The sequence below is a fragment of the Gavia stellata genome, chromosome 9 (assembly GCF_030936135.1).
Source record: "Gavia stellata isolate bGavSte3 chromosome 9, bGavSte3.hap2, whole genome shotgun sequence".
In the NCBI taxonomy this organism is placed as follows: domain Eukaryota; kingdom Metazoa; phylum Chordata; class Aves; order Gaviiformes; family Gaviidae; genus Gavia; species Gavia stellata.
In genome coordinates, this window is record NC_082602.1 from 10,502,858 (window position 1) to 10,516,319 (window position 13,462).

Consider the following 13,462-nt stretch of genomic DNA (forward strand, 5'->3'; position numbering starts at 1 on the left):
AGAAAGACAACATATTTAGGACTAAGTACTTGGTTCACTTAGTCCTTTGGGTTCTTGCCTCTCAGTGAAAACTTGTCTGGAATAGTGTTTAATATGTATTAAAAAAGAATAGTCATGTGGATGATCAAATGCGTACGTTACATGGAAAAAAAGTTATGTATCTGCCTGCATTTGTATGTGTTGTATACGAGCTTTTGAAAAAAACAGCAGCCTCATGTTCCTGATTTTTTAACGTGAATTTCCTGGAAGCTGTGGCTCTCTTAGAGTAATGAGGAAGTTTCTGTGCACTGATTATTCCATGTTTTGATATAAACAGCGCATCTTGCACTCAGGTTTTAAATGTCTGAGGTTGATGACAGTTAGTGACAGGAAATTTGAATCTATTAGAGTAATGCTAAAGGGGTCAGCAGCCTTATGCATTAGGAGAATTTCCACAGTGAGGATGTGCAGAACGGTCCCCAAATGGCTACATTTGACCATGCTTCAAACGCATTTTGTTGTTCTTCTTCCAAGATATAAAATGCCTGTTCTCATTCAAACATGTTGCTTCAAGTTGCTGTTTTTTGAAAAACAACGGTTTGTTTCAATCGTCAGGTAAAGCATATGAACATTTTTTTACAGGAACAGTTTGGTCTAGGCTTTCAATGGAATGAAAGTGATTAGGGGTCTGCCTGTACAGAGGAGACTCCCCGAAGTCTTTGTGATGGCAGTGTATGAGAAGAGGGATGTTTATACAGGTGTCTTGAAGTTCTGTGCACTTCAAGTTATCATAGAATTTGCAAATATACACTTGTAATCTACTCAGTTTTTCCCCTCCGTAGATTTGTTGTTTGGTGATATCCTCAATCTTTGAATAAATTAAATTTAATTTTAATTAAAAAAAAAAAGTTTATCAGTCTTACAAAATTAGCATCAACAGTTCTGTTGCTTTTACTGTCTCCATACATCAGTAGATGGGTGCTTTTCCCCCCTCCCCTGCCTGTTGCTCAGCCAGAGCCTGAGTAGTAGCTGAATCCTTATGTGGACGTACAGTTTTATGAAAAGAAAGCATGCTGTCACCATTCCTGTGACTGGGAAGAAAAACTTGAGCATCCAAATAGAGGTTTTGGAAGTCTTGAACCTGTGAGAGTGGCTACTCTTGCTGTTATTTGTCAGTTGGGTTTAATAGGAATTCAAAACCCAGTATGAAATGTACGGCATACTTGAAAGCAAGTAAGTCTCCTAATTCCATGGTCTTGTAAATGTTACTTTTAAATGTGTTCATGCATTTGAGAATTTTACAGCTGGTAAATTGATAAGCTGAAATGAATTCCTCGGAAAACTAAAACATTCATCTCTGTGGCAAACAGATATTTAGTTTGACCATTCACCCCCCAAAAAAGAAAAAAGCTAATTGTGTAGCTCACATTGTAACTGAAGGAAGAGGGAAAAATTCACAATTGAAAATAAGCATTTCTACATAAGTATGCATGATTAAACTTAAGGTTTAAGCTGCTGTTACTACAAGGGGGGCAGTTATAACTGGGCATGTAATGCATTTATAGATTTGTGATCTGGGAGAAGTATATTCTCTGCAGTCTGCTGTACTAGTTCTCTGTACCAGAATATCAAGAATATCAAAACTGCGCTTCAGATAGAGTATATAAACAAAAATAGCTTGCTGTATGTCTCTCACTGTCCGAGGGGATGTGAGTAGCAAAATGCTTCTAAGGATTACGGAAGAAGTTTTACAGTTCTCTTGTGAAACTGGAATTTGGATAAAGTATGTTCATGTACCTTGTGACAGCCAATTGATAGCTTATCAAGAAAGTTTTTGAAAGCATTAGCAGTGTTAATGTATGTGTTTCCAGAGCTGTGAGGGTTTTTTTTACAACAGGGTAGAGCTACACGTGATACTCAGTTATTGCCGACTGTTGTAGAGACGAACACTGTAAATGGGTTTAAAGGGGGTAGATGGGTACATTCATGGTGAGTAGATCCCTCTGTAGGTATTGGTCATGTGAATAAATTTTACAGCATGAATATAGTGGGATATCCGGAGAAAGAACATCCTAATAGTTCTCTCGGTTTTATACTCTGGCCCTAAACACATCCTCCTGACTGCTCTTAAGGTCAGAGCATAGGAATGATGGGCCCATCTGCCTCTTGAGTAGAGCTGTATTTATACTACAGTATTTCATCTGCTGGTTTTGTTTCAGTACAGTTCTTAACTCGAGTGTGTGAAAAATCAAAGAAGAAAGGGGAATGGAAAAAATACTCGGGATGTGACAGAGGAATGGTCATTACAAGATACTGTACGGCATTTGATAGAGAAGGTTCAGTAACGATGACTATTTTGTCCCTTTTCTTTCTGCTAAAAATAATTCTTTATTCTCTTCAACTCATAACAGAAATTTCTTCCTGTTATGGAATCTGTGGTTTTCCTGTAACCCTCAATTTTTCCTTCACAGATTTAATTTAAATCAGCCTTAATTCTGTCCTATTGGAGGTGATTAGTGTAGGCTAAAGAACCATGAAAGAAAGAAGGTTTTGATAGTGGAGATGTGGAAGGAATAAATGACTTTTAGATGCAGTAACGGCCTTGACAGAAGTAACGTTAGAAAAGACAGAATGAGATGGTTATAAGAATGAGATCTTGAATGACTAGGGAATAATTGAATTGCCAAAGTTAATGAAGAGGTGACTTAGGAGGCAGATGGATTTACTTTTAAGATTTTTAGCTTAAGGAACTGTTGAGACATCACAGGAGATACTTTCAAGTTTAAGGGTGATGGGGGAATAGGGAAAATGTTTACAATAAAAAATAGTGTCCAGATCATCCCTGTAGTACTGAGTATGGGCAGTTTAAGTCACACGCCACAAGGGTCAAAGAGAAAAAGTAGGAGAGCAAGTGAAATTGGTAAGAGAAGGAATATATAGTATTATCTCTGCACCTTCTTAGTTTCCTTAGGTCTCAGTCCAGTTGCTTTCTTACAATATGGAGAGAAAAGCAAAGATTTGTATGAAAAAAAAAAAGGATTTTGTTAGCTGAATGTGAAGTTTCATTTAATCTAAAAACAAACAAAACCAAACAAACTGCTACTTTATATGTTGATGGTTTGCTATTCTTAGCTCTAGTGTGCAACACTTGTTGAAAAACATTTCTTTCTTAGTGTATTTAAAACAACCTTTTTGCACTAAGAAGTGGTATAATTGCTTGAATACTAATGGGAGAGATACTACTAGTAAAACTACTAAACTCCAAATTCAAATATTTTAATCCCATTGAGCTTTCTAGTCATGCTTCTTGTGTGTATGTTTGGTTTTGAATTTTGTGTGGAAAAAAATTAACAGTATTGCTTTAGCACTTCACTGCAGGGAAATAGGGAACTATAACTGTTGATGTATAAACATTACCTTTGAACTCTGTCTACTTATTGAAAGATTACTGTGTTTGGATTTAGAAATGTCTTTGAAACTATATTTGATGAAAGTACATTGTTTAAATTTAAGAGGAGTATTTTGTGTGCATGTGCATGCCATGTTGTTTCTATAGTTATTTAACCACGCAGATCTACAATGCACTTAGAGTTTAACTTTGGTCTGCATTAAAATGTATTTTCATCTCAGCAAAACTTGCAGAATACTAATAGGGTCAGATAAGCTCAGACACATCCATCTAGAGTCCTGGAAGTTTTTCCCAGAGCAATAATACTTTCTTACATACTTCACAATTAAAAATGAAGTATTGCAGATGAAAGTAGAAACTGAATGCAGCGTAGAACTCATTTTAGATTATTTGTACTGTGGAAGCACTTTCTTAATATAGGCACCTAATTTAATATCCAGTATTTGCGAAATAACTCTGTGTGTGAGCATGTCGTGCTTTATACATAAGCATTTATCACTCTATGATACCGAGACTAACCGAGTATTTTGCAGGTTCTATGTAAGATAATAAATGTTGTAATTACAAGGTACTTGCCGATGGATTTGGGGTTTTATTCTTTTTTCCTTTCTTTTTTTCCTTTTTTTCTTTTTATGCTTGGGCCTATTGAAGCTTTAACCTACTTGTATGTATCAGGGTTCTCCTTGCAAGCTCTAGGAGTTACTAGTGAGATGGCTTGTGAAGTTACTATCCTCAGCTGTCCACCTTGCTCTTTTGCTGGAGGTCAGTGCCTCTGTGGCAGTATCAAGTAAGCAGCAGCTCATCAGCCACCACAGCTGTTCGGAACCCGGCATATTAATTAAAACTGCCATTGATTCTGGTTTAGGCTATGCTAGACTTGCCACCAACAATACTTGCTCTCTTCTCTTGCCCTTGCTGTGGAGGGTTTTGTGTCTGGAGCTTGTAATCTCGTAAAAATATCCCAACATGAGTTTCGGGAGTGAGTGTCGAGGCTCACACATGACAGAAGAATTGTTAGCTGACTATTTGTATAATTCAAAAGAATTGTAAGAGAGGTTGAAAGGGCGCGTTTCAGCAATTTAAAGTTAGAAGGGCAATATAACTTAATGAAGTTAACCTAACGAATATAACCTAACAAAGAACAAACTTGACCGTTAAATGTAATATGCAAAGTGCATATCTGAAATTTTGTTTCTGTAGTAAGAATGCTCTAAAGAATAACTTCTGCCCCGCCACATCCATGTTTTAGGAGTGTAAAGGAGCAGCATCTACTACTTCGTTTATTTGGCCTATCTAGCTATTAAAAGGTCTCTTTGGAAGACTGGTGGAGACTGCTCCTTTGGGAATATCTGTGTGTTATTTACAGTGATTTGTGAGAACAGCTAGACTGGGAGTTACTCCTGTCAGCAGAGTACCGTGCTTCAATGGGCATGGCAAGCAGGTGAGGAAAACGAGGATTAAGGCTGACCTTGCCAAGCAGCGTTTTGTATTGGCAAATCATGATGCCAGTCTTGTCTCTGCTGTTTGTATGTATTGAACTGTTAAAGAAAGCTTTTCTCTTGCCTGTTGCAATGGGGAGTGCTGAAGTTGATGATTTAAAAATTATGTGGCTTATTTATGAAGTAACATTTGCAACTGTGTTTTTTATCTTGTTCACAAAATGGTGTATGAATTAATTTGGACAGCAGTTATGGGTAGCAGAACAAAAAAATATGTCCATGTTCAGTTTTAAGCGTTTTGAGGGCAAGTAGTTTGCATCTTGTGAAATGCTCTTCTGTTGGCTTTTTTTAATACTAGATCACATGTCACTTGCTTTACAAGGGACACCATAGCGTCTTGGTCAGATACCAGAGGGAAAGGATTTGCGGTTATAAAAGTAGGCAGCAGCGATTCCCGTGTTTAAGGCATCGCTACTAGCAGTTCGGAGGGGGTTGGTTTGTATTTTTGGCTGGAAGTTGTGTTGATAAGTAATGCTTTCTGCCTGTTCTCAATAATTTGAAACTCCCGTCTTCCAGGGGTAAATTAAAAAAAAAAAGGAAGGGAGGGTTTAAGGTCTCCTTTCTGTTACGTTTTCCTAGAACTGACTTATTCTCTGCTCTGTTTGGAAAGTATATCCTTTAATAACTATAAAATCATACCTGCAACGTGAGTGTGAGGAGTGAATGCTCCGTGAATAGCATTATCAAATTGACTCTTGTGACCTTGGTAATTCCTAATCTGTGCAATCGGGCATTTCTGAGCCTTGTCAGCCTTGCTTGTTTAGCATTTATTTTATTGGTTTTTACAAGTCTTGAATAGGAAAAGAGGATTTAAAGAGAAAATCTGGGAAAAAAAAACCCCAACCCCGTGTTTATTCTTAAGGGGTAGAGGTCTTCTAGAGGGGAGCTGGCTTGCAGAGGGGGAAGACAGTATTCTTATGCTAATCCAGGCTCTGGATAAGGAGCAAAGCAGCCGAGCAAACAATGGAAGTGGAGCCAGAAAGTCTGCGCTGCAGTCTAGCACGCCTTGAAAAGCATGTCAGGCAGGGCGCCTAGGGCTGCGCAGGGGAGGGGCCGAGCAGAGGGGAGAGCTCTGCTCCAACTCACTTGGTGGAGCTGGCAGCTAGCCATAAGACTTGGGAAAACCTTAGTACCTAGAAAACCAGAATTAAGGGTGGAAGTGAGGGGAAGGGGGAGCGGAGTAGTTGCAGTCTGTTCTTCGTGTTAAAAAAACCCCAAACCCCTAAAAAACCCCATTGAATTGTCTCAGCTTTGTTGCTGCTATTTTCTTCTTTGTACCAAATTTGAAATTCAAGTGATGTGTTTTTTAAATAGCAACCACTTTTTCTAAACAGTGTTCTGCGTGAGAGATGTAGATTTGAGCAACATGCCCCTACTCAGAAATTAGCTTACACTACCCTCATGTGGGCAAAATGTTCAGGTCAGGCAGCGTGCTGGAAGCTGGAGCTGCGGGCTGGCCGAAGGGTGGCCTTCAGGGGCTTTTGGTTTGCTCTTCCTTGCTCCTTCTCTTGTAGGAGAAACCCATGTCAGTGACACTGGGGGGAAAAGCATGGTTTTGTATAGCATCCTTTGCTATTGATCAAATTCAGTAACCAAAAAAAGACAGGCTGTTTTACTTAGGTAACATGAAATGAAAAATACGCTCTTTAACCACCAAACAAAAACCCAGTTTCTGGACAGCTCTTCATGAGTCCCAAAATTTGCATAATCACCTTCACTTCAGAGACAAAAAGTAGTTGTGAATTTCTTTTTCTGGATTGGGCAAAGGTTATAGGTGTAATAGAAACAAGCTAAGACCATGGGATCTAAATATAATAAAAGCTTACCCTGTCTGTTTTTTGGTTTGGGGATTTTTTTGACATAGATTAATGAACAATCGTCCTTAAATTATGAAAAAATTACTGTAAGTTTGTGAAAACATTCATTAGTCACCTTTATAGTTCTGCAAGGGATGTTGCACTTTAGAAACACTTCCTATGAAAGCATTGGTACTTTTAAAGGCACTGGCCCTGATTTTAGGGTCCGTTGCTCACTTTAAACAAAGTGAGCAAATAGATATATTCAGCATTGAGGCCCAGCTTCTTCCCTTCCTCAGCCTAGGTACATTGTTTGTATAAAATAACTGTAATGCAGAGCCGAAATATGTGATAGGTCTTGCAGGCGGTATAGCGTGACAATAACTTTTTCAATAGTGACACTTGAAATTTGTAACAATTTTAATGACTTTTTTCTTTTGCTGCTTATGTTTAGTGAACAAAAGGCATTCTTAAGTAATTTCTTAGCAAATGAAATTTTAAACCTTTAAGTTACATTCCCAGTTTGGTTTTGTTAGATTTGGAGATGGAACATATTGCATGTGAAGACTTTTCACATTGACTGATATGACAGTAAGAAACTAGCAGAAATGATAAATAGGTAATAAAACCATTTAAGAATGATAGCTTCTGGGTAGAATAGCAGAATTTGATGTCATTTATGGTAGAAGGAGCATGGGTGTCCGTTTGCCAATTGTCTTAAGGGCAGAAGCTGTCAGCCAGCTAAACACCAAAGTGATGGAGTTAAAAAAGGGGAAATGGGTGAAGATGAATAAAAATTGTGTAGCGAAATCCTATTTGAATATGCTCAAATGAGAGACTGTGCCATGTTTGTAACACACTAGGATATGTCTGAATACCTGATGGCACTGGGAAAACAATTTTACTGAATTTCATTACTGTTAATTTAATGGCAGAAACTTTGTAGCAGTTAGTTAATTGGAATTCCAGAGAAACAGTAAGATGGGCATTCAGGAATCCAATGAGTGGCGTCCCCAATTACCTAATTGTGCTGGGCATGGTAAAAAGCAGCTAGGCTTTAATTTCTTCATGGTTAACAACTTTGTTTATGAAACAGACAGATATATCATAATTTAGTAGTTTGGCTTCTAAATTCTGCCATAATGTATACGCATGTGATATTTGCAAGCAGTGTGAAATCCTCCTTTCTTAAGATTTCTGTTAGAGTATCCAAGGTGGATATTGGTGACTTTTCTTCCAGCTGCTCAAAAATAAGAAATCCTTTCCTCAGACTGTGAACTCTCTTGGTGTAGAAAGCAGTTGTTAAGGGCTCGTATTTTTTGAATGAACAAACCCACCATTGCAGTACATGCATTATAAACACGTGGTTATAAATGTCCCACAAATAGAACTCAGATATATTTTTTCATTTCAGTCTTTGGAGAAGTGTATAATATACACACATATGCACACAAGCGTGCTTCCTTTAACATTTCAGATTTTGTAGCAGTTTGTAGAGGGAGAAAGAATATTGAAATAATTTACAGAATCTTTTGGCTTTTAAATTTATGCAGTCACTAATAGTTTTAAATAATTCTAATACAGTCCACAGTTTAATGGAATTATTTTTGTGAGCTTGCACAGATTACTGCCTAAACAAAGAGGGCCTTATTTGAAGTAGTTTTTGTTGATGGCCATGCAGCCAACTAGCTTGCAATAGCCAGGAGTCTTCTCCATCAATTCTATGATTTCTTTATAGATTTTGATGGTGGATTTACCTGCATTTTTAACTTAACGTATTTGACAGCACTTAAGCATAGCTAGTTCAGCTGTTTCAGTATGACACTTTTCTACAATTTGTGTAGGCATGTCTTGCAATAAAGTAATAGAAACATGTTGAAAAAGTAGACTTGTACAAGTATTTGAGAGAATTACACAGTACAGAATCTGAAACTTGTATTTAAACTTTCTTCTTATTATGGAATTGGTTAAATTTGACTATTTGACTTTGAATAAGCTGAAGTTAACTACAGCTTTTTTTATTATTATTATTATAAATAACAAAATGGAGTTGTAAGGGCTCTCCTGGATCAGTCTGCTCCCATTCTGTCACCTGCAGCTACATGAGATGGTGGGTGGCCTTGTAAACTAAAGACTAATTAAGTTTTTGAACTCTATTTAGTTTGAAAATCTGCCCTAGAACCATCTAACCAGTGGTTAGGAATTGTCTTCTACTTTCTGATCTAAATAAATCTTAATGGCTAATCCATACCTAGTTGTTGTTGAACCAGTAATTTTCTTCAGGTTGAATAGCTGTCTTTCTTTCCTTGTGTTTATTCCTATGTTACATTTTTAAAGAGTAATCATTTCCCTGCCAACTTTCACTGTATTAATATTTTTCTTCTTTTTTGTCTCCATTCATAGGGCTTTCCTGTTCTCCAGATAGTATTATCAATCCTTCTAGGCATATGTTGAATTTATCGATCGTATTGTCTCTATGCTATTCATGTTTTACTGTTTCCCCTGGGAAGCTTCCCTAGGAAATCCTAGAGTTTTGTTTGTCTCTTTCTCCCAGCAACATCACATGGATGATGTTCTGTAATCAGCTAGTGTACTTGAGTCCTTGGACATAGCTATCTCCTATGCATGAACTCCTAGTCTATGTGAAGCAGAAATTCTTTAGAGTTCCCAATATGCATAACTTTCCCAATTTCATGCTGATGTATTTCATTCCATTTCTGTTACTTGAGTTCTTCATGTGATCCAAATCTTCCTGCATAGAAACAACACTCAGCTGAATTGACAATTCATGTTTACCAGCAAAGTTTATCAAAGTTTTACTTTTTGTGCTTAGTTTATTAATGAAAAGGGTAAGTACTCTTGAATCAAGTTGATTCAAGAATCAAGGTCCTTGAATGTAATTTGAACTACACTAGTAATCTCTGTTCTTGAAACTACTTGTCATCTGCCCTATAGTGAATTCTTTACTGTTCTTACAATCCCTCTTTTCTTCATCCAAATTAATAATTTTCTTTGTGGCACCATATCAGGTTTTTTTAAGCTCTAATAGAAAAGTTGTTGCATACTGGCTTAGACTGACAGTCCAGTTTATCTCTGGTATTCTGTTCCACCTCGAAGTTGTGTTCAAAACTGTACATGTGATTGATGTAATATGCTTACGGTTACCAAAGTCACTTCTTGCCCCCATTACACATAGGAGAAACATGTAATATTTTTCAGTTTTGCTTTGGCAAGTACATTTACTTGGTGTAGTATGTACTGCTGCAAATGTTTTGAAACATTGTGTCTGTTGAAATGGATTTAATGTTATAATTCTTACAAAGTCTGAGATTGATGTTTCTTTTTTCATGTGTTCCCCTTTTTACAATACTGTCTTTGTTGTTATGTTCAGAGCTATCATTCGTTATTGAAATTTGGAACAGTGCAGCTCATTTGGTTTGGGGATCATGCTGTTAAAAATATTACAGAGCCACGTCTAAAGAACAGTTACTACTGAACTCCCTGCTTTCAGAATCGTTTTGGACCATATGACAAATCTTTCACACTTTAGTTTCATATATTCAGAGTCATATGGAGTGTAGGGCTAGACTGCCATGATAGTGCCATGAATTCACAGCTGAGTTCCAGTTCAGAAAAAAACCCATACAGTTCTAATAACAAAAGCATTTTCTTCAATAAACTATTTTTAGGAAGGATAATAAATTACACTGTAGACAAATTGGGTGTTACAATTGATGAATAAATTACTTTTTAACAGGTTGTAGTTGAACGCTTCTTCATGGCTACCACAGAGGAAAAAAAAAAGAGAGATTGAGGACTTTGAAATCAACTGATTGGCTTATGGGTTTGAATTTCTTCAGCATCACTCTGTTGGCAGGGTAGCATTCCAGGTGTTAATTGGTGCTTTAACACGTTTGAAGCAGTCATTTAGTTGTGTCATTCTACACTGTTAGTATCAGACAGGTTTTGGAAAAATTCCAGCTGTTGCTTTCTTGAGGTAGTGTGCCTTAGCAGGGCTGCCAGTCTTCCTCTTTAATGGGAAACCAGAAATGGCTCAGAAAAGGTGCCACTGCAGCCTCTTCAGTTTTGTCAGATGTATTTTTTGTTGTTGTGGCTTGTTTTGGTTTTAGTGAAAGATAATCTCACATGAAGGTCATAACTATGTCATTTTGGGGTGTGGCATTTGTTAAAAGCACTAGAACAACTAACTAGTTTTTTTGAACTGTGGTTTTTAAGCTGTTAAACTACATAGCCATATTGGACTGCTGGGTGATTTTAAGAACAAAATGTTTTCAGTTTCCGTTTCTGCAAAAGAGCAACATAGGCTATTAGAGAACTAATTGTCCTAGTTTGTTTAGCTCAGAAACTTACATGAGAAAAAGGAAGAATGGTTCAAAGGATGGGTAAAAAATTCCTGAAATCTCTTCTGATGGCTGTGGCAGGAAAGCTCCGCTGAATTTTACTGTGGTGACTGAAAAAACTGCCTCAATCTGTCCACGTCATGTTTTTGACACAGCTTTATTGCTTCTGCAGCGTGGGCGGTAGAATAGGACGCGTGTCCATACTGCAGTTCACATAGTTCACATTGGGACATTTCATTGTAAATTGCTAGTTTTTCATCAGTGGCTTAAGCTCGCCTGCCCAACGGTGAAACGTTACCGTTAGTGCTGTGGGTGCAGCAAGGCTCATCAGAGCTTCTCTGCCCAAACCTTGCAGCCGGCTGCGGGGCTTTCCTGGCCAAGGGCAAACTTGACACTGACAGTAGCAGCAACAGGAAGATAACTCAAGTAATAGTATTAAGGCGTCATACATGCATTTCAGGGGAAGAGAAGGGAATTGCAGCCCTGCTGGGTTTTACTTTCCATTTTGAGGTATTCTTTTACATGCTGATAAGCATTCTCAAATTAGAATGATTTTAAAATGGGGAATTAGAACTTGTTCTCAGTGTCATTTTATTACATGTTTTTATACACATTTATATATATGTATTTACATTTTAATAGATACATGTCTGTGAAAAGTGAAAGATTAATGAAAGGAAGATTCAGGTATAAAATACTGGTTCTAAGTAGAGAACAGTATATTCTTGAATAGACTTGGACAACATTTTTGAAAACTACCTTAGATTGTCTCACTGAACAAAAATCACCATGAAATTGGAGGTGAGTTGCATTAAAATGTTCTTCTTTTCCCATTTCTTCTGGATTTTTTTGATAGCGTACTATGTGGTACAGTGGTAAATACAGGTTGCACGTGAAGTTCCTGTGCCCATGGGCTCTCTTACCTTACTGAACTGGGGAGCGAGATCCCCCATTTTCTGAAAGATGAAAACACTCCTGCTCTTGAAATGTGGAAGAGTGAGAATATGTCTTCCTTACTGAAACGTGCATGGAGAAGACAGGCAGAAATGTTTTTTAAAGATACTTTAAACAGACTATTAGGTTTCGTGGTTTTTTTCCTTGATGGACTGCAAAAATAACACTGGAAAGTAAAGCCTTTGTTGTTTTACTACATGCAAGCTGTTGGCAGTTTCGTCTTCCATGTGTAAGGATTGACGTTCATTGCAGCTGAAACCCAGAATAAAGCAATAATACTCACAGACTTAGTTGCTGGCCTGATGTTTTTATAGCTAGAAGGATGTTCCATGTCAGCTGTCAGAATTGGTCCTTTTTCTTGTGATTACGAAACACTAAAGAACATGAATACTCTTGTTGTCATTTTGCTTTTATCTCTGCCTCACTAGGAAGTTTATTTTGAAGTTACTGGTGCTTAGGACGTCCGCAAAGCGTGTCGTTCCAAGTCCATCCCGCCGTAACCTGGCAGTAATCATGGCGAACGCTGGGGCCGCTGCAGCGTTCGGGCAGCATCGCCCAGCCCGGAGCTCGCCCCTGGCTTCCTCTGGCACGGAGGCGCTTTGTCGCTTCATTAGGGAGAAGTCAGAGACGTGTGAAAAGTAGGCCAGGGGTCGGGGGCGGCCTGCCCCGGCCCCGCCGAAATTGAAAGTGACGGACACCTCCCGGCTCGGCCGCTAATTTGCCTCCATGTTAAATGCCTCTGAAGCACTAATTAAAATGAAAAGTTCTTGGGTCTCACCGACAGACAGATTGAGTTATTGATGGTGGAAGCGGCCACCAACAGTAATTGCAGCCCATCCCTGAGCGAACGCCAGTTTTAGCATTCATGAGCAGCGCCAGGCTGACAGGGGTCAGGGAGGTCAAGCCCACCGAAACAAGAGGCCGAGGAAAGGCAAAATCAGCCCTCTGTTCGGCTTTGTGCAACGTCGCTTTTGTTGCAATTAACTGTTTAGGTGTTCGAGCTGCTTTTTAGTCCTTTGAGGCCCAATTATGCTTCCCTTGTGAATCGCTGTAGAAAGTTCGTTAAGCAGAATGCGACCACAACTACTACAGTCTGAAAAAGTAATTTCTTATCCCGTTTGGCCATCTTAGCTATGTGTTCATTCACTGGATGAGTAGAATTATATTTTATTTTTGAATCGAATAGTATGTATGTATAGTAGCATAATTTTTCAGGAGGGATTAATTTGCACAAAACCTGGAAATCCAGAAGGATATCAGGATTTTGAATTGGAGTTAACAGATATTATAATAAATAGTGTTGTAAACTGAGCTAACTTTCTTTTCTCCAGACACACTGTATAACAGAGTAGTCTATAGGAAGAAGGACTGTAATATAGTTGATGCAAAGTGAGAAATTAATTTTTTCATTCAAATGTTAAATGAGATTGTGTTTGGGGTTTTTTTTTTTAAAAGATGTAGTAC